The sequence below is a fragment of the Nomascus leucogenys genome, chromosome 1a (genome assembly GCF_006542625.1).
Source record: "Nomascus leucogenys isolate Asia chromosome 1a, Asia_NLE_v1, whole genome shotgun sequence".
Taxonomy (NCBI): Eukaryota; Metazoa; Chordata; class Mammalia; order Primates; family Hylobatidae; genus Nomascus; species Nomascus leucogenys.
This window is the reverse complement of record NC_044381.1, coordinates 30,795,789-30,822,559: the sequence shown is the minus strand read 5'-3', so window position 1 is coordinate 30,822,559 and position 26,771 is coordinate 30,795,789.

The following is a 26,771-nucleotide window of genomic DNA, read 5'->3' as shown; positions in this document are numbered from 1 at the left end:
AATTCTGCTAATATCTTACATCTTTATACTTTATTGCATAAGGATTCTAAAGGTAATTTGTCTTTTTGAGCAAGCATGTTGAATGGAATGAATCATACTTTCTGGGAACTGTTGCTTATATTTTACTAGTCTGGAAAGTTACACACTTAACACAAAATTAAACTACTCATTAAATCCTGTTAGGATTTACTCAGTTATAAACACACTAGTCAGTATTGGCATAATTCCCATTTGCTAATCTCTAAAGTACAATGGATTCATGAAGAATCTTGCCATGGTGTCTGACAATGATGGGAAAGTCTGGATAGGTTTAGTCTTTACCATTCAGCTAATGGAGGACAGTGTAAATGAGGCCAATATCAGCAGCTTGTTTTTATGATCCAGTTAATTTTGAGCAATTTGATAGGGAGGCAAGATCCCAGGCCCTCTGATTAGTATTCATTACATGGTATTCATTACATAGAGAAAAATAATTAGACCCTTCAGTTAATTATAATACACTCTGTATTAGTCTGTTTTCATGCTACTGATAAAGACATAACCAAGACTGTAAAGAAAAAGAAAAACTCAAATTTTAAAGATCCAAAATGATCTCCTTTGACTCCAGGTCTCACGTCCAGGTTACACTGATGCAAGAGGTGGGTTCCCATGGTCTTGGGAAGCTCTGCCCCTGTGGCTTTGCAGGTTACAGCCTCCTTCCTGGCTGCTTTCACAGGCTGGTATTGAATGTCTAGGGATTTTCCAAGTACACAGTGCAAGCTGCAGGTAGATTTACCATTCTGCGGTCTGGAGGACCATGGCCTTCTTCTCACAGCTCCAGTAGGTGGTACTCCAGTAGGGACTCTGTGTGGGGGCTCCAACCCCACATTTCCACATTTCCTTTCTGCACTGTCCTAGCAGAGGTTCTCCATGAGGGCCCCACCCCTGCAGCAAACGTCTGCCTAGGCATCGAGGTGTTTCCATACATCTTCTGAAATCTAGGCAGAGGTTCCCAAACCCTAATTCTTTACTTCTGTGCACCCACAGGCTCAGCACCACGTGGAAGCTGCCAGGGCTTGGGGCTTGCACTCTCTGATGCTATGGCCCGAGCTTTACATTGGCCCTTTTCAGCCATGGCTGGAGTGGCTAAGACACAGGGTACCAAGTCCCTAGACTGAACACAGCATGGGGACTCTGGGCCCTGCCCACAAAACCATTTTTACCTCCTAGATCTCTGGGTCTGTGATGGGAGAGGCTGCCGCAAAGATCTCTGACATGCCTTGGAGACATTTTCCCCATTGTCTGAGGATCGACATTCAGTTCCTTGTTACTTATGCAAATATCTGCAGCCAGCTTGAATTTCTCCTCAGAAAATGGGATTTCCTTTTCTATCTCATTGTCAGACTGCAAATTTTCCGAACTTTTATGCTCTGCTTTCCTTTAAAACTGAATGCCTTTAACAGCACCCAAGTCACCTTTTGAATGCTTTGCTGCTTAGAAATTTCTTCTGCCAGATATCCTAAATCATCTCTCTCAAGTTCAAAGTTCCATGAATCTCTAGGGCTGGGGCAAAATGCTGCCAGTCTCTTTGCTAAAACATAACAAGAGTCACCTTTGCTCCAGTTCTCAACAAGTTCTTCATCTCTATCTCAGACCACATTAGCATTTCATTGTCCATATCATTATCAGTATTTTTGTCAAAGCCATTCAACAAGTCTCTAGGAAGTTCCAAACTTTTCCACATTATCCTGTGTTCTTATGAACCTTCCAAACTGTTCCAACCTCTGCCTGTTACCCAGTTCTACGATAGCTTCCACCTTTTTGGGTATCTTTTCAGCAACGCCCCACTCTACTGGTACCAATTTACTGTGTTAGTCCGTTTTCACATTGCTGATAAAGACATACCCAAGACTGGGAAGAAAAAAAGAGGTTTAATTGGACTTACAGTTCCACATGGCTGGGGAGGCCCCAGAATCACGGCAGGAAGGTGAAAGGCACTTCTTTCATGGTGGCGGTAGGAGAAAATGAGGAAGATGCGAAAGCAGAAACCCTTGATAAAACTATCAGATCTCACGAGACTTATTCACACCATGAAGACAGTATGGGGCGAACCGCCCCCGTGATTCAAATTATTTCCCACCAGGTCCTTCCCACCACACGTGGGAATTATGGGAGTACAATTCAAGATGAGATTTGGGTGGGGACACAAAGCCAGACAATGTCACACTCATTCTTCTTGTTAATTACCAGAAACATCCATATCACCTGTATTCTTGCTAATAGTTACATTTATTTCAATCAATCAACAGTCACTCATGGGGAAGAAATGGCCACTTGTGTCACTCCCATATCCCTGGGCCCTTTGACATGGATTATTGTGCCTTCATGGGTTGGTGACTCCAGGATCTGTGGGTAATGGATAGTTGTCCATTCTGCATCCATAGTCTCAAATCCCAGGTCCGTGATCTTTTCCTAACAGTCTCTCAAGGATTCTGACTCACTTCATCCTTTATCTTTTTACTGGACAACTGTGCTATGATTAGCAATGCCTGACTGAGTACCCTGGAAGTCCTCTTTAAAGCATACACCTCTTTTTTTGTTCCTCTGAACTCACCAAGGAAACGAATTCCAATAAAATACAGCAGAATGAAAAGTACTCAGAGTTTGAGAGGTCCAGGTTTTCCACAGTTCTGCTTAAAACCAGAGACAGAGCACTCTGATAATCGTGATTGTCATTGAATTCCTACACTTCAAGGTGATGCTTTCTCTAGAAATTGCAAAACATAATCCATATCTTTCTCCTATCTGTGACTAAACTCAGGGCCTCAAAGCAATGTTAAATTTGTTTTATTTATATTTTTTATTGTTCTTTTAACATCTAGAATATAAACAAGCTCCTTGAGGAAAGAAATCATCTATTTTCTTCATACTCTATGCCTAGTGTCTAGAATAAAGCCTGTACTTAAGGCTTTAATAACTAAATTAAAGCCTATTTAATAATAGGCTATTATTACCTATTTGAGTACCTATGTAATAGGTACTCAAGAAAATATTTTGAGCGAATGGATGAAAGAATCTCATAAAGCATATGCAGAAAATAATCACAGCCGATGTCTAGTGAATATTCAGTTCATGTGAGATATTGTTATCTATGCTTCATGTGTTTGACTGTGTGTGTGCTATTTAATCCTCAAAACAACAGTGAAAGGTAGGTACTGCTATTATTCCCATATTGCAGAAGAGACCACTGAGTCACAAAGAAACTTTCTAGACACATGGCCATAAACCTGGTTAGCTGCACAGCCAGAATATGAACCCATGTTAGCTTGCTGCTGAACCTGTTTTCTTACTATTTAGAACAATTATAAGTCCTAAAGAATGCAAAACATGAAAATATGCAAAAAATTCACACATCTGTACAAATGTATTTTCATAATCAATGATCATTATGAACAGACAAAAATATTTTAAAGGTCAACATTTTAATGAACATAAGAAAAGCAATCATGTTACATCTAACATTAAATTCATTTGCTAAGGTAAGCAAAAACAAAGATACAACACAAACATCTGGGCATTAAGATAGTCAAGTATACAGAAACACAATTGCAATTCTTTTAGAGGGGAAAATATTTTTATTTTTATGAGAGAAAGAGTTGAATCTGGCATTAAACGTCACATGTGAAAATATATAAAACATTGGAATTAGGAGACAGACAACATTTTCATAAGTATAAAAGGTAGTAAGTTACCCATTAATGATAGTCAATGCCAAATTGATTCTAGAGTGTTGAGTTCGTTTATGTAACTTGCAATTTTGATAAAGTCAAAATTCAAATGAAATATCTGTGCAAATAAATAATGTGAGATAAGATGACAAAATAAGGAAAACAAAAGGAAAGCTATAATATGAATAATTTTGTATTATTGGAGAGAAAAACGTATAAGCCAGGACTAACCAAAAATATAAATGAGGAAGAGATCGTGATTCGAATAACTATTAGTAAAAGATGTAAGAAATAGTCATATCCCCGGATTAGCTTATTTTTAAAAAGGAAGTATATATAGGTAAATCCTGAAATAGTATTTGAACAACAAAGAAAGCCAGAAGAGAAGAGAACAAGTACAGATTATCTGTGAAAGAACACAAATCAGGTTTACTTCTACGTTCTTTTCTGCATCACTAAATAAGAGATGTACATGGAAAAAAATCTCTAATTTTGAAGGAAAAAACTATAAATCAAGAATATTACATAAAATCAACCTACATTTCACATCTAAATCAATAGAATGACTCTTCTAGACGAGGAAGCATTAAAATTGTATTTAGTCCTTACACCATTCTTAAAAAAATAAATATGTGCATAGAATAGAAGTAATATTATGAGCTCCAGAATGGAGAATTCATGAATTAGAAGACTTAATACAAGCACTGAAAATTGCAAGTGTGTGTCGGTATATACACACATATATTTACATGTGTATTTTATACACACGCACACACACACACACACATAATTGTTCTCAATCTGGTTCTTTAATATAAATTCCAAAATAAATCTTGGATGAAAGATATGTAAAACATAACATAAATTTTATAAGAAATAAATAATTCAAGTGTATCAAAAAGCATTGGAGTATGTGTAAAGGGAGGAAAGAAAAGTGATGAAGGAAAAACAAAAGCAAATATAAACTACTTGTGTTAAAGAGATGAGATAGAAAGGAGATCATCTTATTCTTGACATCAACATTTAGAGAAATATAAATTTAACCAGACATGGTGGTATCTGATGCAAGAATAAGAAGGCAGATCAATAAAACAGGATTGAAAATTTTAAAACTACCAGAGAATATAATAAACTTAGCTTATGATAAAGGTGACATTTTATATCAGATAGAGAAAATGATGGATGTTTTAATGGATGCTTTGGGGACAAATGGCTATCCATTTAGAGAGAAAAGTAACATTAGACTCATATTGCACATCATACACAATAGTAAGTGCCAAATAAATTAAAGCTTTAAATGTAAAAAATGCAACCATTTCTGGAAGAAAATGTTATTGAAAAGACATCTAATCTTGGCATAGTAGAGCATGTCAAAGCATGATAGCAGGGCAGGAAAACAAAACAAAGGAGCTAAATGCAACAGTGCTAGACACAAACTTAAAACATTTGCAGGATGTATGACAAAGATTATAAGTCTCAAAATTTATGTTCTTACAATTTAGTAAACATATACAAATTGACCAATGGAAAAAAAATTTCAGAAAATTTTACAAAATAGGCATATAAAAGTCAAATAAACCTAGGGAAATGTTTTTAATCTCATAACCAGTAAAAAAGTAGAATGTCTTTTGGACTTGGATTATAAGGATCATCATATATAATACCTCAATTTACAGTTTTTAGGGATTTTTTTTTTCTCTAGACTATAACTTCCTCCAATTATTTCTAAAGTTTCATAAAATCTATTACCCCACAGAGACTTGTAATCATGGTGCTACGGTGTTAAGGGAAAATAAGGAATCTTGAAGTTATTTTTTATCAGACATTGACTTGGCCGTATCCAAAGAAACCAGCACATCCAGGTGTCCAGAATTCGAACCGCCATGAAGTGAAATGTGTTAGTGAGTTTTAACGAAGATGTTAATTATTAAACAACCTTTTTCTCAAAATGAAAGTTGGGCCTTTAAAGGGAAGTACATTGTCCTATTTTAAGTTCTATCCAGACCTCAGAAATACATTTACAGAATAAAAAGTATAGGAAATGAGAACAGAGACAAAACTCCACTCACATTCAACTCACTATCACTGCATTGCCTATATGGTACCCACTAGCCACAAAGAACTCTTCCAGTTTAAATTCATATTAATTAAAATTAAATAATATGAAAATTTTTAATTCCTCTGTTATAACAGCATATTTCAAATGCTTGATGGAGTTCAGGACACACTACCCCAAAATAAGGCATCTTGATATTTGAGAAAATAGCAGAAGCATGAAGGTCATTCTCATCTTTCTTTAACTGTTTTCCTCTGAAGCAGGTCAGAAAGAACTCATTTAAGATGTGCCCTTCCTATACCCACAGGATAGGAACATTCATATCCTTAAAGACACAGGGACACAGAGAAGAATATGAACAAACAGGCCTTGCTAATTCCCTCTAGATTTTTTATCATTAGATCAGACCTCATTTGTCCAATCATACTTCTCCGTGACTATGCATTGATTCATCAAACCCGATCATAAAAATACACGTGTTTACCTGTTTCTTTGGGTTTTCATGTCCTCATGAAAGCTTCCGTGACATGTAAAACTTATTTTAAATAAGTTTGCATGCCTTTCCTTGTTAATCTGTCTTTTGTTATAGGGTCCTCAGTACATGTTCAAAGTGATGGATGAGGAAAAGAAGTATTTCCTCCCCTATATATTCAGTGAACATACAGGGCTACCATATTAGACAATACACATAAAGGACATTTTTATCATTGCAGAATGTTCTCTTGGCCAGCACTGCTCTATATAATACCTTTTTGTAGTCTCAGGTCCAGGTAAAATTAACCATTCCAACATAAGGCTGCAGTGAACCTTGCACATATGTCTGTCATCTGTTGAACCTATTTGTTCACATGTCTGTCTTCCTCACTAGATTCTAAGCTCCTTGCAGGTAAGGGACATGACTAATTCATCATTATAAATCTGTCACAGGACCTACCTCTTGAAAGCTGTGTAATTAGTGTTGATATAGAGAAATATTTGAAGGAAGATTGTATTATGAAATATCCTTAAGAGGGAATAAGAAAGGAGTAAATTAGTGAGTCTTTTGTTGTTTCATCCTCTTAATCTTTTGTTTCTAAGGGAGGAGACCACCCCTCATATTGTCTTATGCCCAATTTCTGCCTCCAAGGAAAGAAGAAGTAAAAACTAAAAGGCAGAAATGAAATCCACAGGCAGACAGCCAGGCACCGCCCCCTGGGCCTGGTAGTTAAAAATTGACCCCTGACCTAACTGGTTATGTTATCCATAGATTCCAGACATCGTATGGAAAAGCATTGTAAAAATCCCTGTCCTATTCTGTTCCATTCTGATTACCAGTGCATGCAGCCCCCAGTCACGTACCCCCTGCTTGCTCAATCGATCACAACCCTCTCACCCCCTTAGAGTTGTGAGCCCTTAAAAGGGACAGGAATTGCTCACTCAGGGAGCTCTGCTCTTCAGACAGGAGTCTTGCCGATGCTCCCGGCCGAATAAACCCCTTCCTTCTTTAACTCGGTGTCTGGGGGGTTTGTCTGTGGCTCTTCCTGCTACATTTCTACCAGTTCAAAGAGTATCAATTGATTTTGAAACACCTCTAACATGGGAAAATAATCAATGTCTTTAAAAATATGTAAAAAAAAAAAGAAAAAGAAAATGAAAATTTAAAAAATTTAAGTAAACTTTAAGAACATTCCTGCATTTCACTTCAATCTTCCATTCAAATTCAAAGCAGGAAAAGGACATTTCCTCTGCCTTTAGTACTTCTAATTTCTACATTATGATAGAAGCCCGAATCTTTGTGTCCCATGCAAAATAAGGGTAAAAAAGGCAGTAAACACAAACTAACCTCATTTGTGTTCTTTTGTAGATCGCTAAGGTTTTTTGTACACACACACACACACACACACACACACACACACACACACACACACACGGGAGGTTGTCAGAAAGTTCATGGAAAATGTGTATTGTAACAAAAGTGTCCATAGTTTTCAATGTTTTGGATCAAAATAAAGTTGTCATAACTTGTTATAATATGTCTAAACAGGACCCATTTTGAAGCACTAAGAAGGTTGAGACACAAGTTTGAAAACAGCCCCCATCAGAGCAACACGAATTCTGCTAAAATCGAAGCGAGAACAAACATCAAACTTATGGTGAAGTTTGGTTGGAAGAATGGTGAAATCACTGATTCTTTACAAAACATTTATGAGAACAATGCCCCAAAGAAATCAGCAATTTCCAAATGCATAACTCATTTTAAGAAAGGAGGAGACAATGTTGAAGATTAAGCCCTTAAGAGCAGACCATCCACATCAATTTGCAAGAAAAAAAAAATTGTATCCTGTTCATGCCCTAATTGAAGAGGACCAAAGACTAACAGCAGAAACAGTAGCCAACACCATACACATAACTACTGGTTCACATTTTTTTTTTCACAAGGGCCAAATGTCCCACGTTTATTTACATATGAAATGTGTTTCATACAGTTATGATGGATGGAGTGCGTTACACCTGACAGCAGCAAGACCTTTCAAGGAACCGAACGTTGACTACAGTATATCACGCAAGTATCTATATATACACAAAAGAATTCCTTTTCTTAAAAAAAAAAAGAAGTACAAAACATGTTCAGGGATAAATACAAGATATAAAATGCAAAAGAAAACACAAAACAAAACCAAAAAATAGAACTCTCTCAGAGAACTATAAACGGAAGGGACAGAAGAGTGCCTCTGCTGCATTTTAATAAAGCAGAACTACCAACGTTAAATATACTGCTTGAAATGGCTGAACTAAACCCAGGTGGCTCAGTGCTTAAGGTAACGGCCAATTGCAATACACAGGCGGCTGCACTGATAAGTCGGTGGTTGAGGTTGTGCATCCTGACTCTAAGTACCAGAACATTTGGCAGTAGCACCCAGAACAGGAAACACCTCTTTTTAACAGCAAAGGATTAAGTCAACTGATTTTTTCTGTCAAGAGCCAGAGAAATACTTGATATTCTTAGTTGTGTTTCTGTAATAGTTAATAAATTACATGCCAAAAACCTGACTATATAAATCTATTGGTCTAACTACACAATTTTGATGGAAAAATTAAAGTTGAGCAAACTTTTCACTCAATGGGTACCAAAACCATTGCACCCAGACAAGCTGCAGACAAAAGTAGAGCTTTCAAAGGAAATTTTAAACAAATAGGATAAAGATCTTGAAGCATTTTTTCAAAATATTGTACCAGGAGATGACACATGACTTTACCAGTAAGATCCTGAACACAAATCACCATCAAAGCAATGGCTACCAAGAAGTAGAAGTGATTCAGTCCAAGAAAAAAAACAGACCTATCAAGAGCTAAGGTCATAGCAACAATTTATGGGGATGTTCAAGGCATCTTGCTTGTTGGCTTTCTTGAGGGCCACAGAACAATAATATCTGCTTATTATGAGAGTGTTTTAAGAAAGTTAGCTAAAACTTCAGCAGAATTCATGTTGCTCTGATGGGGGCTGTTTTCAAACTTGTGTCTCAACCTTCTTAGTGCTTCAAAATGGGTCCTGTTTAGACATATTATAACAAGTTATGACAACTTTATTTTGATCCAAAACATTGAAAACTATGGACACTTTTGTTACAATACACATTTTCCATGAACTTTCTGACAACCTCCCGTGTGTGTGTGTGTGTGTGTGTGTGTGTACAAAAAACCTTAGCAATCTACAAAAGAACACAAATGAGGTTAGTTTGTGTTTACTGTAATGAATAAAATGTCTACTGTCTTGAGGGGAAAAAACTGAGAATAAATGTGATTGATGATTATGCCCTTTATATTTCCACCAGTGTCATAAATTTCAACCCTGGTTAATGGGTTGAATTTCAGATGATTAACAGTCACTAAGAACAAATCTCTCTAATTCTAAAATTTCATTTTTAGTTTGTAGAACAGTGTCTGGCACGTAATAGGTCTCAATAAATGTTTTAAATATGTCAATAATAGAAATTCTAATATGTGCAATAAAATATGCAAAGTTTATGCTTTAAATAAATTCCTGTTTTGGGCCTCAAATTATATTTACAAATGTTAAAGAAAAAACAGGCCAGACAATAGTTAAAGCAGTAAAAACAGATTTTTTTTCAGTACTATTGCAATAAGGGAAAAAAATACCTTAGCATAGAACTGAGCTTATTTGTAATAGAACAAAGAAAAGTGGGGATTTAAAGCCCATGAGTAGAATGGGGGTCAGTGGATGAGAAATTATTAAGAGGAAATATCAAGAGGAAGGGGTGATTTTGACTGCAATTACTTGACAGGATTCTTGCTGAAGTTGGGGATTGCAAAAATGAACACAGAAGCCCAGAGGTAAAGACCTAGTTGGAAGAAGGTTCAAAAGAGCCTGAATAATGTTTGATCAAGCAGGGAGTCTTTGTCACTAAATAAACCAACCTTGGGAACAATGTATTGCTGTAATGATGTATTGACTCTACCTTGGTTTATACCAACTGTGATGCATTTCATTTGTCCTGGATGGACAATAACAATTCATTCATGTGTTCAAGGCTTTCATTTCTACCTTCCCCCAGCCATAACATTTACATGGATTTGGCACAAGCTTGCAATATCTTTCCAATCCCATTACATTGTGGCCTAAATAGATGTCTGTTCACAATTTATTCATCCCATTAATCATACTTTAAAAGAGCAAATTCTTTGTGTGATGAATAATCGGAATTGAGCTAGCATTCCTACGATTGGGCTTGTCAAGTGTAGGGGCTATCTACGCACACATTTTCTATCTTATTTTTCATAACATAATATTTTGCACCCTACCCCTCTAAAAAACACATGCTTATTAATTATGTATTTATCATTAAGCTCTTTGGAAATTATGATAGAGAATTATCTTAACATGACTATCATGAACTACATGTTTGTGCTCCCTCCTTCAAATTTATATGTCAAAGCCCTAATCCCCATTGTGATGGTATTTGGAGATCAGGCCTTTAGGAAGTAATTAGGTTAGAAGGGTGGAGCCCTTATAATGGGATTCATTATCTTATAACATAAGAACATGAGAGATTTTGCTTTTCCCTCTGTTCCCTGTCATCTCTGCAATAAAGAAAATAGCTGTATGCAAACCATGAATGGAGCCCTAACCAAGAACAGTATCTGCCCATACTTTGATCTTGGACTTCCCGGTTCCCAGAAATGTGAGAAATTGTTGATACCATCCAGTCTATGGTAATTTGTTATAACAGCTGGAGCAGATTAAGACAACAAGTTACTCCACCAGTTGTTTAAGTTGTTCTTTTGAGTTTAATTTTTCTAAAAAATAGTTGGTCTTTTTCTTTCTTTTGAATCAAGGCATCTTTTACTCTGCGCAGCCCAGGAATGTATCAAGTGTCTACATCTCACTCCATAAAGCAAGTCTGAAAAGAAACTTGAGGGAAACTTTTATTACTATTTATTTTGTTTTCTTATGCTATTCTTCAACCAGACTTCTCTTATTGAAAAGTTATAAAAATTTCACTGATTTCATTAAATTTTATGGCTGCTTTTAAAATATTAAGTAAGAATCATGGTCCTTGCATTACTGTTCAGGAAATTTTTTTAAAAAACGCACACTTTATTGCATTGTTATTAAAATACACACACATGCATACACACACCTTTTAAGCAAGCATGTATTTACTTCATAAGACAAGGGTAGTGACTACTTTTGCTGCTAACTGCCAATTTGCTATTTTGTTAAGTACCATCATCTTCATTACTACCTAGGCAACTGTGAAGAGGTAAAGAAAAAAAATCCTGCCTACTACAAAACTAGATGATTTTAGTTCATTCTGTGTTTCTTCATTATGTTGTATGTTTTCAATGGAAGAGAAATCTTATGCTTCAAAATTTCTTTATATAACTTCTGTTATGGTCTAATTAAATGTAATTTTTAAATTTCTAATGTAAAAAGCATAGATTTTATTTAATATCTCCCCTCTGAGAGGTTCTTCCTGAGAGAAAAAACATGAATTTTCCAAAGATATTTGATGTATAAAGCTGACCTGGCTGGTTTCAAACTCCTGACCTCAAGTGATTCTCCGACTGCAGCCTCTCCAAGTGTTGGGATTACAGGCATGAGCCACTATGCCTGGCCTGATGTATGAAGTTTTAATGACACTTCAAGCACCAAGACCTAGTGGGGGATATGAAGCTCTGTGCTTAGAGAGAGTGGTTCTCCTCCCTCCAGGAATGATATGTGGGAAATGATAGTGGAAAGCCTGAAGGTTCCTGAGGAGTACTGGATCAGCCATAACTACCTACCCAAAGAACAACAGTTCTTTCAGTGGGTTCCAGGGACTCAAATAGTAGTAGATGGCACTGTGCGGTATGTCTTATTGCATCAAGTTACCTAAGAAAAATGGTCAAGGAGCCCTCTCTTTGATGGGCCTAAAAGAATGATGATATTGGTATGTTAAAGAATGGAAAGGTCTTCAACAGCCAGGCTTCAAATCCGTAAGAATTCACCAGTTAATTCACACCATACCACTACAGACCTGTCACAACTTTGTAAGTCTAAGGTAGTGTCTGTGCTAATTCAAATACCACACCGTAACTCTTTGGTTGTCTATTGCTGTTACAACACTTCCTATCAATTAGTAATTGCAAACAACTGTTTTATTTACTCATGATTAGGCACTCTGGGCTCAGCTGGGTAGTTATGCTGTTCTAGCCAGTTGTCATCCTTATAGCTATACTCAGCTATTGAGTCAGCTGAGAACGGGTCACAGCTGAGATTTGGGGGCAGTTGGGCATTACTTTCTCTTGGTGTACTCTCTGAGCTTGTCTCACATTAACTGATCTCTCTAGCAATGTAGAAAGACTTTATATTTGGAGGATGCCATATATGCCAGCAGTATGAAAGAGGAAGCTGCCAGGCATTGTTAAGGTTAGTTCTGGAAATGGTACAACATCACTTCTGTGATATTCCTTTTTTTAAAAAAATTCAAAACAGGGTCTTGCTCTGTTGCCCAGGCTAGAGTGCAGTGGTACAATCGTTGCTCACTACATCCTAGAACTTCTAGCCTCAAGCAATCCTCCTGCCTCAGCCTCCCAAAGTGCTGGGATTACAGGCATGATCAACTGCACCCAGATTGTGATATTCTTTAAGTTAAATCAGATCCTAAGTCCAGCTTAATTCAAGGAGAGTTGATGACTCAAGAGGATGTATGCCAGAAAGTGTGACTTCTTATGAGCCAGTAACAGTCTAACATAGAAACAAAATCCCATCAGGTATCACGCAGTGGTAAAGCTTCATTGGAATATAGTAATAGTTGCCTGCTAAAAATAACCATTTTTTTCTAGGGAGACTCCTACCAATGAAAATTTCAATTGAATATATATCTGTAAGAGTAAACTTTGAAAATAAAAATAAGAATTGACACTAAAATTATACAAACTTGCCAAAAATAAGATGTTTTTATTATTAAAAACTCCTATGCAGAAAGTGACTGTTTAATTTAACTTTATTTTTTTTTTTAATTTTAAGTAGTTCCAGGAGGTCGTCAAAGAAATTTCTTGAAACCAATTTAATTGTCATTTAAGTGAAACTGGGAAAAAAAAAAAAAGTTCATAAGTCAACAAACTCATTTTTTTAAAAACAACCATGCTGGCTGCCACCAGGGACTAAGAATTTTAATTGCAAATCTCTTGCCTTGGCTGACTAACACTAATGGAGATAGCTAGTAACATTAATGTGTTCTTACTAAGGTACTATGCTGCATTTACATCAACATAAATGTACCGGTAATAACATGATGTATCTGATAATAAAAATCAGCAAATTTTCCAATTACTGCACATAATTATTTCCTAATTTTGAGGAGTCCACAGTGTTTCATGAGACTGACCTATATTATAATTTTCTTCAAATTATTAGTTGTTTTTAATTTTTCCAACAGTTTTTAATAAAGTTGACACCCAGGAAATTACAAGTCTATAATTTCACATGCCCATAGCCCACCAATAAGTAGTGCGGTTGACCTCAGCTTGAAACTTACAGTAGTTCAGAGGCTTTCCCTTCTATATCTGGAAGAACAAAAAGGAAAATTTAATATTTTTAACTAATAAATTGTGTCATTTCTGTTTTAATCTTCCTTTATTCCGCTCTTCCCAGACCCAGTGGTTATCTAGGTTTAGATGGCTTTTGTAGATTATTTTGGGTAAGTTATGAATTAAGATAATAATTAAAGCTATTTTAAATCCTTAATTCAAAGATAATTACAAAATAGAAATATATCTAAAACCTAACTTTTCCTGTTAAAGAGTAAATAAAAAAATTTTATCTTGTTATAAGGACTATAAGTTTGAAATTTCAGAGCCAGGAAATCTCTTACTTTATAAAGTCCTTTAATTTAAGTATGCAATAATTGACCTCTACACAACAATGTGATACACTATTCAAGACAAAAACAACCAAATGTAACTTCTCTCGTAAGAGCTACTGGAATGTACTAGTTTAGAAAGTGCTAGGAAAGGCTTTTTTCCCTAATATATAATTAATAGATTCAAGTTGCTTTTATATTTTGGACCATATGTAACATGAATTTCAAAGTAATTAATACTGAGTACATATATGCGCAGGTTAATTTTTTATATTTGCATAAATTTATGGAAGACAAGTATAATTTTGTTACATGCATAGATTGCATAATGGTGAAGCCAGGGCTTTTATGCCATCTATCACCTGAATAATGTACACTGTAACCATTAATTTCTCATCCATCCCCCTGTAATCCCACCACCCTTCCAAGTCTTCATTGACTATGATTCCATAGCCTATGTCCATGTGTATGTATTATTTAGCTTCCACTTATAAGTAAGAACATATGAAATTTGTCTTTCTGGGTCTGAGTTGTTTCACTTAAGGTAATGGCCTCTGGTTCCATCCATGTTGCTGCAAAAGACATCATTACATTTTTTTAATGGCTGAACAGTATTCCATTGTGTGTGTGTGTGTGTGTGTATCACATTTTCTTTATTCAACTATTGATGGACTTAGGTTGATTCTATATCTTTGCTATTATGAATAGTGCTGCACTAAACTTATGGATTCAGGTGTCTTTTTGATAAGATGATTTCTTTTCCTTTGGGTAGATACCCAGCAGTGGGATTACTGGGTCGAATAGTAGGTCTATTTTTAGTTCTTTGAGAAATTGCCATACAGTTTTCTATAGAGGTTGTACTAATTTATATTCCCACCAAAAGTGTCTAAGAGTTCTCTTTTCTTCACATTCTCACCAACATCGGTTATTTTTTGTCTTTTTAATCACAGCCATTCTGACTGGTGTAAGAGATCTCATTGTAGTTTTATATTGTATTTCTTTGATGATTAATGATGAGCCTTTTTTTATATATACCTCTTGGCCATTTTTATGTCTTCTTTTGAAAAATGTCTTTTCATTTTCTTTGTCCACTTTTTAAAGGTTTTTGTTGCTATTGTTGAGTTGTTGGAGTTCCTTGTAAATTCTGGATATTCATCCCCTGTGGATATATAGTTTGTAAATATTTCTCCCATTTCACAAGCTGGCAGTTCATGCTATTGATTATTTATTTTGTTAGGCAAAAGTGTATTAGTTTAATTAAGTCCCACTTATCAATTATTTGTTGTTGTTGCCTGTGCTTTTGAGGTCCAAGTCATGAATTTTTTGCCTATACCAATGTCCAGATAAGTTTTTTCCAAGGTCACCTTCTAGTGTTTACATTAAAACTATAGCTTCAGTTCTTACATTTAAGTCTTTAATTCATCTTGAGTTGATTTTTGTATACGGTGAGAGATACAGGCCCAGTTTAATTCTTATGCATGTTGCAATCCAATTTTCCCTGCACCATGTATTTAAAAGGTTATCCTTTCCCCAGTTTATGTTCTTGTCAATTTTGTCAAGAATATAACTTTGTCAAGTCCTGTAAACATGTGGTATCTCGGTTATCTCTTCTGTTACATTGATCTTTGTGTCTAGTTTTATACCAGTACCATTCTGTTTTGGTTACTATAGCCTTGTAGTATAATTTGAAATCAGGTGTGAAGTAACATAATGCCTCCAGCTTTGTTCTTTTGCCTGGAATTGCTTTGGTTATTCAGGCTCTTTTTTGGTTCCATATGAATTTTAGGATTGATTTTTCAAATTCCGTGAAAAATGATGTCTGTATTTTGATAGGGATTCCATTGAATTTTTACATTGCTTTGGGTAGTAAGGTCATTTTAATGATATTAATTCTTCTAAGTAATGAGCATGGGATGTTTTTCCATATGTTTGTGTCATCTAAAATTTCTTTCATCAGTGTTTTGTAAAGTTTTCCTTGTAGATATTTCACCTCATGGGTTAAATATATTTCTAGGTATTTTTTTTGTAGCTATTGGAAGTGGGATTACCTTCAAGATTTTGTTCTCAGCTAGGTTGGTATTTAAAAACACTACTGATTTTTGTATGCTAATATTGTATCCTGAAAGTTTACAAATTCATTTGTCAAATCTAAGAGTTTTTTGGTGCAGTCTTTAGGTTTTACTAGCTTTAAGATTATATCATCAATTAACAGAGATAATTTGACTTCCTCTTTTCCAATTTAGATGCACTTTATTTATTTCTCTGGGCTGATTGATCTAACTAGGATTTCCAGTACTGTGTTAAACATGAGTGGTGAATGTGGGCATCCTTGTCTTGTTCCAGTTCTTAGGGAGAATGATTTCAACTTTTCTCTATGTTGTTGGATACGATTTTCAGGTATGTTTCTTCTATGCCTAGTTAGTTGAGGGTTTCTACCATGAAGAATGCTGAATTTTATTAAATACTTTTACTTAATCTATTTAGATGATCATATGTTTTTTGTCCTTAATTCTGTTTACATGATCTGTCACATTTAGTGACTTGCATGTGTTAAACCATCCTTGCAGAGATGGTATAAAACCCATTTGATAATAGTATGTTATTATTTTTGACGTGCTGCTGGAATGAGTTTGCTAGTATTTTGTTAAGGATTTTTGCATCTGTGTTCATCAGGGATATCAGTCTGTTGTTTTGTTGTTGTTTTTCTGTCCTGTCCTGGATTTGGTATCAGGGTGATACTGGCATTATACAATGAGTTAGAGAAAATTTCCTGCTTCTTGATTTTTTAGAAAAGCTTCATGGAATTGTTATTAGTTCTTTTTTGTACCTTTGGTATAAATTCAGCTGTGAATCTACCTGGTCCTGGGTTATTTTTTGTAGGAGATTTTTTATTACTGATACAATCTTACTGTTCAGTATTCAGAATTTGTATTTCTTCCTGGTTCAATCTGAGGAGGTTGTATATTTCTAAGAATTTATTCATTTTCTTTAGGTTTTCCAGTTTATGGGTATATAATTGTTCTTACTAGAACCTGATTATTATTTATATTTCTTTAATATCAGTTGTGATATATACTTTTACATTTCTGATTTTGTTTATTTGTATATTCTCTATTATTTTGGTTACTCTAGCTAGCAGTTTATCAATTTTGTTGATCTTTTTGAAGAGCTAACATTTTGATTCATATATCCTTTGTGTTTTTTGTCTCTATTTCATTTAATTCTGCACTGATGTTTGGTATTTCTTTTGCTCTGCTAATTTTGATTTTGGTTTGTTCTTGCTTTTCTAGTTCCTCGATATGAGGTTGTTAATTTATTATCTTTTTAGTTTTTTGCTATATTCGTTTAACTATAAACTTCCCTCTTAGCACTGCTTTTGCTGTATCACATAGATTTTGATATGTTGTGTTTCCATTTTCATTTGTTTCAAATACTTTTAAAATTTCTGTCTTAATTTCTTTGTTGGCCCAATGATCATTTGGAGGCATGTTGTTTAGTTTCCATACATTTGTATAGTTCATGAAGTTCCACTTGGTACTAATTGCTAGTTTAGTCTGTAGTCTGAGAAGATACTTGATATGTTTTTGATTTTTTTAAATTTATTGAGACTTCTTTTGTGTTCTAACGTATGGTCTATTTTGAATAATGTTTAACGTGCTGATAAGAATGTATATACTGCAGTTGTTAGGTAGAAAGTTCTATAAATATCTTTTAGGTCAATTTGATATAAAAATCAATTTAATTCCATTGTCACTTTGTTAACATTTTGTTTCAATATCTGTCTAATGCCATTACTGTCTGTTTCTTTTTTTAAGTCTAGTAATATTTGTTTTATGAATCTGGCTGCTCTAATGTTTGGTGCATATATATTTAGAATTGGGATATCCTCTTGCTGAATTAATGCCTTTATCATTATATCATGACTTTTTTCTCTTTGTTCTATTTTTTAGTTAAAGTTTATTTTATCTGACAAAAGTATAGCTACTCCTGTTCACTTTTGGTTTCTGTTCATGTGGAATATCTTTTACCATTTTTATTTTTATTTTCAGTCTATATGTTTCTTTATAGATAAAGCAACTTTCTTGTAAACAGCATATAATTGGATCGTTTTTGTAAATTCATTCCACCAATATGTACCTTTAAAGTGGAGCATTTAATTCATTTACACTTAAGGTTAATATTGATATGTCAGGTTTTGTTCCTGCTATATTGTTTATTGTTTATTGTTTTCTAGTAGTTATATACTTCTTTAGTTTTTTTCTCTGTAATTTGATAGAATTCTGTCATTTGCCGTTTGATTTTTTCTCTTCCTCCTTTGTGTGATTGCTTTATAAGATATGTGTTTTATACTTTTGTATGTTTTTACAATGGTGAATATCAACCTTTCATTTTTGTGTTTCGGACTCCTTTGAGCATTTTTTGTAGTGCTGGTCTAGTGATGACAAATTCCCTCAGTGCTTGCTTGCCTGGAAAAGACTTTATTTCTCCTTCATTTATGAAGCTAATTTTTTATTCTTTAGCACTTTGAAAATGTCATTCTGTTCTTTTCTAGCATGTACAGCTTCTGCTGAGAAGTCTGCTGTTAATCTGATGGGCTTTCCTTTATAAATAACTAGATGCTTTTCCCTTGCTGATTTTATAATTCCTTGCTTCACTTTAACTTCAGACAGTCTGATTATACTATGGCATGCTGAAGTTTTTTTTTTTTTTTTTTTTTTTTTTTTTTTTTTTTTTTTTTTTTTGAGATGGTGTCTCGCACTCTTGCCCAGGCTGGAGTGCAGTGGCGCCATCTTGGCTCACTGAAAGCTCCGCATCCTGGGTTCACACCATTCTCCTGCCTCAGCTTCCCAAGTAGCTGGGACTACAGGCACCCGCCACCACTCCCGGCTAATTTTTTGTATTTTTAGTAGAGACGGGGTTTCACCGTGTTAGCCAGGATGGTCTCGATCTCCTGACCTTGTGATCTGCCCACCTTGGCCTCCCAAAGTGCTGGGATTACAGGCATGAGCCACCACACCTGGCCTGAAGTTCTTTCTGCAATGTGTTTTCTGGGATCACTGGGCATCCTGTATCTGGATTTCTAAATCTCTTGCTAGACTTGGAAAGTTTTCTTCAATTATTGCCATAAATAGATTTCCTAAACTTTTTAATTTTTCCCCCTCGGAAATACTGATAATTCATAAGTTGGTTATTTTATGTAGTCCTAAGCATCTTGAAGGCTTTGTTCATTCTTTTGTTTTGTTTTGTTTTGTTTTGTTTTGTGACAGAGTCTTTCTCTGTCACCCAGGCTGGAGTGCAGTGGTGCAATCTTGGCTCACTGCAACCTCTGCCTCCTGGGTTCAACCAATTCTCCCTGCCTCAGCCTCCCAAGTAGCTGGGATTATAGGCGCCCACCACAGCACATGGCTAATTTTTGTATTTTTATTAGAGATGGGGTTTTGCCATTTTGGCCAGACTGGTCTTGAACTCCTGACCTCAGGTGATCCACCAGCCTTGGCCTCCCAGAGTGCTGGGATTACAGGCGTGATCCACCATGCTTGGCCTGCTCATTCTTTTTTGTTCTTTTTTCTTAATTTTAGTCAGACTGGATCTATCTTCAAGTTCTGAGTTTTTTTTCTGCTGCTTGGTTTAGTTAGTATTGAAGCTTTTGAATGATTTTATAATTCCTTCAATAAATTTTTCAGGTCCAGAATTTGTTTAATAACTATCTCCTTCGTGAATTTCTTGTTCATATCCTGAATTGATTTTCTGATTTCTTTGTATTGATTGTCACACTTCTCTTGCACATCATTAAGCATCTTTAAAATAAATATTTTGAATTCCTTATTTGGAATTTTGTTTACTCAGATTTTTAAAAGGCTCACTCTTCACTTATTCAAGTTTTTGCTTAAATAGCAGTTTCTTAACCAGAACTTCTCTGCTGGCAGGTAAGCTCTTCCACACATACATTTTTACCAATTTTGACAATCATTTGTGCTTGTATTAGTTTCCCAGGTCTGTCTTAACCAAGTACTACAAACTTTGTGGCTTACAAAAACAAAATTTATTTTTTCTCACTCCTGGAGTAGTCTTCAGAGTTGGATCTTTCTAAGGGTTCTCTGGAAAAAATCTCTTTCATACCTCTCTCTTAGATTCTGGTGACAACTGGCACTCTTTGGCATTCTTTGGATTTTAGATGCATCACTCCAACTTCTGCTTGTATTTTCACGTGACATTCCCTCTATGCTTCTGTGTCCAAATGCTCCTTTTCTTGTAAGGATGACAGTCATATTAAATTAAAGCCCATTCTAGTGATTTCATATCAACTTTATTATATCTACAAAGATCTTATTTCTCAATGTGGTCATATGTATAGGTATCGGAGTGCTCTGGTTTGGATCTGTGTTTCCACCCAAATTTTATGTCACATTTTAATTCCCAGTGTTGGAGGTGGGGCCTTGTTTGAGGTGACTGGACCATGGGGATCAATTTTTCATGAATGATTTAGGAGCAACCACTTGGTTCTGTTCTCTTGATAATGAGTGAGTTCTCATGATGTCTTCTTATTTAAAAGTGTTTGGCATCTCCCCCTTCTCTCTTGCTCCTACTCTGGCCATATAGCATGTATGTTCCTCCTTCACCTTCTGCCATGATTGTAAGTTTCCTGAAGGCTCCCCTGAAGCCAAGCAGATTCCAGCATCATGCTTCCTGTACAGCCTGTAGAACCATGAGCCAATTTAACTTCTTTTCTTTATAAATTACCCAGTTTCGGGTATTTCTGTATAGCAGTACAGAAATGCAAGGGGTTAAGAGTTTCAGCATTTCATTCAACTTATAATAGTACTACTCCCCTAATAGTTTCCAATTCTCCCCATTTCCATCCTGTGGAAGCATTGTATGCCTGGCTCTTTATATTGGAGTGTGGGTATGAAATTGATATATTTATTTCCAGGGCAGATTATTTAATTGTCTTTTTAAAATTTTAATAGACACAAAACAATTATACATATTTATTGGGTAATATGTAATATTTTGATATATGTATATATTGTATAATGATTAAATCAGAGTAATTAGCATATCCATCACTTCAAGCATGTATCATTTCTTCATGGTGGGAACATTCTAAATCCTCTTTTTCAGCTATTTTGAGCTATCTTATTGTTGACTATGGTTGACTACTGTGTGACAGAATATCAGAATTTATTCCTCCTAATAAGGGGTAACTTTTTATCCCTTAGGCAACTTTTTCCTGCCTTTGTTCCACCCGCCCATCCTCAATCTCTGGTAACCACTGTTCTAGTTGCTACTTCTATGAGATCTACATTTTAGACTCTACCTGAGTGAAATCATGAAGTGTTTGTCTTTTGGTGCCTGGTTTATCTCACTTAACTTAATAAAAAAAACCTATACAATGAGAGAAAATATTTGCAAACCATATATCTTACAAAAGCTAATATCCAGAATGTCTAAGGAACTCAAATAACTAAAGGGCCAATGAAAATAATCTGATTTAAAAATGGACAAAACACCTTAATACACATTTCCCAAAAGAAGACATATATGACATATACCAACAGATATATGAAAAATATGTTCAACATGACTAATCATTAAGCAAATTTAAATTAACAACAAAATGAGATATCAACTCACTCCAGTAGTAGCCAAATGTCTTTTTGGCTATTACCAAAAAGACAAAAGATAGTAAGTATTGGTTATTGGTGAGGATGTAGAGAAAAGGAAACCCTTGCACACTATTGGTCGGAGGGTAAACTAGCATAGCCATTATGGAAAATATTTCTAAAAAAATCATAGAATTACCATATGATCCAGCAATTCCAATTCTGAGGATATATCCAAAGGAAATTAAATCAGTGAGTTCAAAGAGATATCTACATTCCCATGATATAACAGCACTATTCACATAGCCAAGATAAGAAATCAACTTAAGTGTTTAACAATGGGTAAACAAATTAAAAATTCCTATGGTATATATATACAATGGAATGCTATATAGCCATAAAAAAGAACAAAATCTTGTTTGGGAACATCATGGGTGAACCTGTAGGACAAGTGAAATTGTCTTTTTAATACCTTTCTAGAATTTGCTTTTTTTCTTGAACATTGCACACATCAATATTTGAGGTGGTAATTGCTCTCTCAATCTCAGTTCTTAAGTGACTTTTAAAGAGCAGAGCCCTCCTAGGTACATGAGGGATTTGTAGCATGAGGAAGAAATAGTTCTTTAGATTTTAAGCTTCCATGATTTTACATTTAGTTTGTTACTACTGGTTATTCTGGCCAACATACTTGCTTTATCTTCTTAGCTCCTGAATAGACATTTACAACATGCACTTCTTTTATTATCTTTCATTACCAGCATCCAATTTCAGTATGACAAAAAAATGTATTTGCCTTGTTTCCTATTGTTCCTGGTGCTTAAAAGAAAGGTCACAATAATAGGTAATCGATTAAAATTTGGTGTATGTATTAATGTATAGACAAAAGAATTGGTAGATATAGATTACATTTTTTATTAGTAGATATAGATTACATTTTTATTAGTAAATATAGATTACCTTTTTTATTATATTAAGTATTGTATTCTTTGTGTTTTATTAAGCTTTTAGTTATGTTTTCAAGGTTAAATTTTGATTTTCTAATAATTACAAACTGGATTTCATTTTGGATAAAGCATAGATTTAGGAGACAATCAATGTTAGAATTGAATACTGGTTTTACTAATTAAGAGCTGTGTGACTTTGGCTAAGGTACTGATTCACTCTAAACTATGTTACTTATCAGTAAGCTGTAACTAACGGAATTGTCAATTATATATAAGAATTGAGTAAAATAATTTAAGGTAAGTAGGTAATAAATTATATTCTTCTTTCCTCTTTATACTTCATTGTGTTTCTCTTCCCTTCAAAATGCCTAGAATAATTAACAGCATATAAAAATAACTGAAAATATTTCTTGTTTATAATTATTGATAAAAATAAATGCTGGGCGTGGTGGCTCACGCCTGTAATCCCAGCATTTTGGGAGGCCGAGGCAGGTCGATCATGAGGTCAAGAGATCGAGACCATCCTGGCCAACGTGGTGAAACACCGTCTCTACTAAAAATACAAAAATTAGCTGGGCATGGTGGCGCACACCTGTAGTCCCAGCTACTCAGGAGGCTGAGGCAGGAGAATTGCTTGAATCCGCAAGGTGGAGGTTGCAGTGAGCTGAGATCGCACCACTGCACTCCAGCCTGGCAATAGAGCGAGACTCCATCTCAATCAATCAATCAATCAATCAATAAAACTATTTGGAAGTATCTAATTAAACTCATCATTATAAGTTCACAAATTATAATTTCCCATTACATAGTTTCTTCATTAGAAACAATATCAGTAAAAATGAATTATTTTGTAACTTAAATTCTAATTAATTCTGTCTTACAGATACACATCATATGCACTCATTTTATTATTTTGTATGTAGGATTTTTTAAATGGATTTTTAAGCAGTTTGTGGCACGTTCAGTTGCTTCATAAAGAGACAGTAGACTAAAGGCAAATGGATGATTTCCTGATCTGTTTTATTCAGAAATTTATTTGTGTGCTAATTACTCTTTTAGCTATATGATGAGAGGGAGCAAAGATAATTGACCTTAAAAATTAGAATTGCACATTTTTCATCGGGATCTTTATTTTTATATATTTAACACATGGAAATAGAGGTAGCTAGGAGTTCAAATCCTGAATCTTCAAATAGTAACTTTTTACCAATTCATATTCAAAAGGGAAATATGCAGGGAAAAGACTCTGGGAAAATTCATTAATGTTATTACCTTTCAAAAACTTAAATAAATGAAAAATGTTTTATTTGTTACTACAAACTACTGCAAAACCCATATGAGAACTCCATACTATGATGAGTTAGGCTAGATTGCAATCAAGTACTAAGAGTTATTTTTAACCTTGTTACCTTACACCTAGTCTAGAAGCAAACAGACTTATTGAAACCTTTTTCCTAGCCCTTCAGTGCTATCCCTAGAACTCTATCAATCAAATAGTGAGACGTACTACTCAAAAAAATCAAAGAAAATACTGCCAAAAGAGAGATACTTAGTAACTCTAAAATCTAGGGTAGAACTGGCCTAAATATATATTTCCAATATAAACCCAACATATTATTTTTCCATTGCTTCAATAACAAATACTGAAAACTTAATGGCTTAAAAGAACACAAATTTATTATCTCACAATTCTGTAAGTGAGAAGCCCAAGTGGGCCCTCATAATTCCTCTGATTTGGGTCTCTTCAGGTTGACATCAACATGGTAGCTAGCCTGGGTTTTTATCAGAAGGCTCTGGGAAGAATCTGCTCCCAAGCACATTCAAATTATTGGCAGAATTCAGTTCTTTTTGTGTGTAAGATTGAAGTCCCCATCATCCTCTTGTTGACTTTCAGCTAGGAGCGTCTCTTAGCTCTTTATGGTCATCAGCATTCCTCAAGTTCCACACCTCATTTTCACACTGAAAACTACACACCAAGTCCTTCTCATAATCTTTATCTTTCTGACTTCTCCCTTATGCCACATCTCTTCTGACTCTAGCCTGAGAAAGATCTCTGCTTTTAGTGGCTCATGTAATTAGATTGGGCTCAGCTAGAATAAACCAGAATAATTTCCTTATTTAAAGTTTGTAACATTAATTACATCTGTGAACTTCCTACTGCAAAATAATGTAACATATTCACAGGTTGAGGGGATTATGACGTGAACATCTTTGGAAGGCCTTTATTCAGCCTATAATACAGTTTTCAAATAATCCAAAGTGAAAATGTACTAATTTGTCACATTAATATTGCTCTCTTCTAGGACCTTAGCTCAAATATTTCTGTGGCTTTAATTAATACCATCTTTCCTTATCATTAGAAATGAACCAGGAGTAAAGCTTTGAGTTTACTTTTCACATTTATTAAACTATAAACTTTAGTAAACGTAACTATTTGAAGTACAGTGACACAATTTGTAAGTGAAACAATATTAATCCCATTAATACAAGCTACTTTTGAGTGATGAATTGGTGATGGACAGTTCCATGAGATCACACACACATATAGTAACTAAATACGTTTGCATTTTTTTCATCATGCTTTTATGGATTAGGGTAATATAGCCTTTAATATAAATCCATTATCAGATGATTTCGATGCTTTTCTTATAAGATATTTTAAAGGAATTAATTATCAAAAGTTTAAAACTTATGTATCCATTAAGTTCTCATTTCATTTGTTCAATATTTTTCCCATTTACTCTGTGCCAATCTCTAGGTATGTAATATATGACAGGTATGCTCCTTGGGCTCAAGGAGTATATAGTCTTACATGGAACATAGATATTTAAAATATTTAACAGATATTTTTGTGTGTGATGAATATTTTACTGGAAAAGGGCAGGATGCTAAAGTGGTAAATAACAATAGCAATTAATGTAGTCTTAGGACTCAGCAAATCTAGGATTTGGATCCTCAAACTTTACAAACATTGTAAGTGAACATTAGGGAAGTTATTATCCACTCTCTGCAGAAAGAAAACCAGAGGCAAGAGACTTTACATTATTTGACCAAAATCCTCAGTATGCAATGTTTCATGCTGGGACATGGACTCAAAATCCAACTTGAAGTTCCTAATTCTATGTCATGCTGAGAATAAACTATATGTAGAAATATGCTTGGTAGTTAAGAGAAATAAAATTTAGAACCAATTTTAAAGAGATTTATGCCATCATAAAATATTAACACTATGTATTATGGCCCAGAGAGAAGAGAAACTAACTCACCCTATCAAACAATTACTTTTTAATTATAAAAATAAGTTAATCTCAGAGGCTGGGCACGGTGGCTCATGCCTGTAATCCCAGCACTTTCGGTGGCCAAGGTGGGTGGATAACCTGAGGTCAGGAGTTTGAGGCCAGCCTGGCCAACATGGCGAAACCCCATCTCTACCAAAAGTACAAAAATTAGCTGGATGTGGTGGTGGGCTCCTGTAATCCCAGCTACTCAGGAGGCTGAGGCAGGAGAATCACTTGAACCCAGGAGGCGGAGGTTGCAGTGAGACGAGATCACACCATTGCACTCCAGCCTGGGTGACAAGAGCGAGACTCCGTCTCAAAACAATTAATTAATTAATTAATTAATTTAATCTCAGAATGAAAAAAATATATTTGGTATATGAAGAAAACACAGTGCTAACCTTGAAATTTAGCTGTGATTTACTATTCTAATCATTACAGTTGTTATCAAATTTCTCCTCATTCTAAAAGAAATGTTTTCACATGTACTCCTCCACTTTCCACAATGGTGTTTTTATCATTTATTACTGTAAATACAGCAATTAATTTCTCTGCGTAGTTTTAGTCTGCTTGTTATACCTCCAGCTACTGAACCATTCTATTGTTTCCTTTCAATATTAATAATTTTTATATAGTTGGCCTTTATTTCAGATTGTGTTTCCATTTATTTTATTAAGTGCGAAAGTAAATGTACAACACTTAGCTCAATCCGTGGTCCATGCTATATTGATGGTTTTCATAATTACCCTTGTTTTGTAATGTTGTGTCAAAGAATCCCTAACTTTTTGTCTCTTTAGGAAATACCAGACATTTATTGTGTTTTTATTCTGGTTTCTA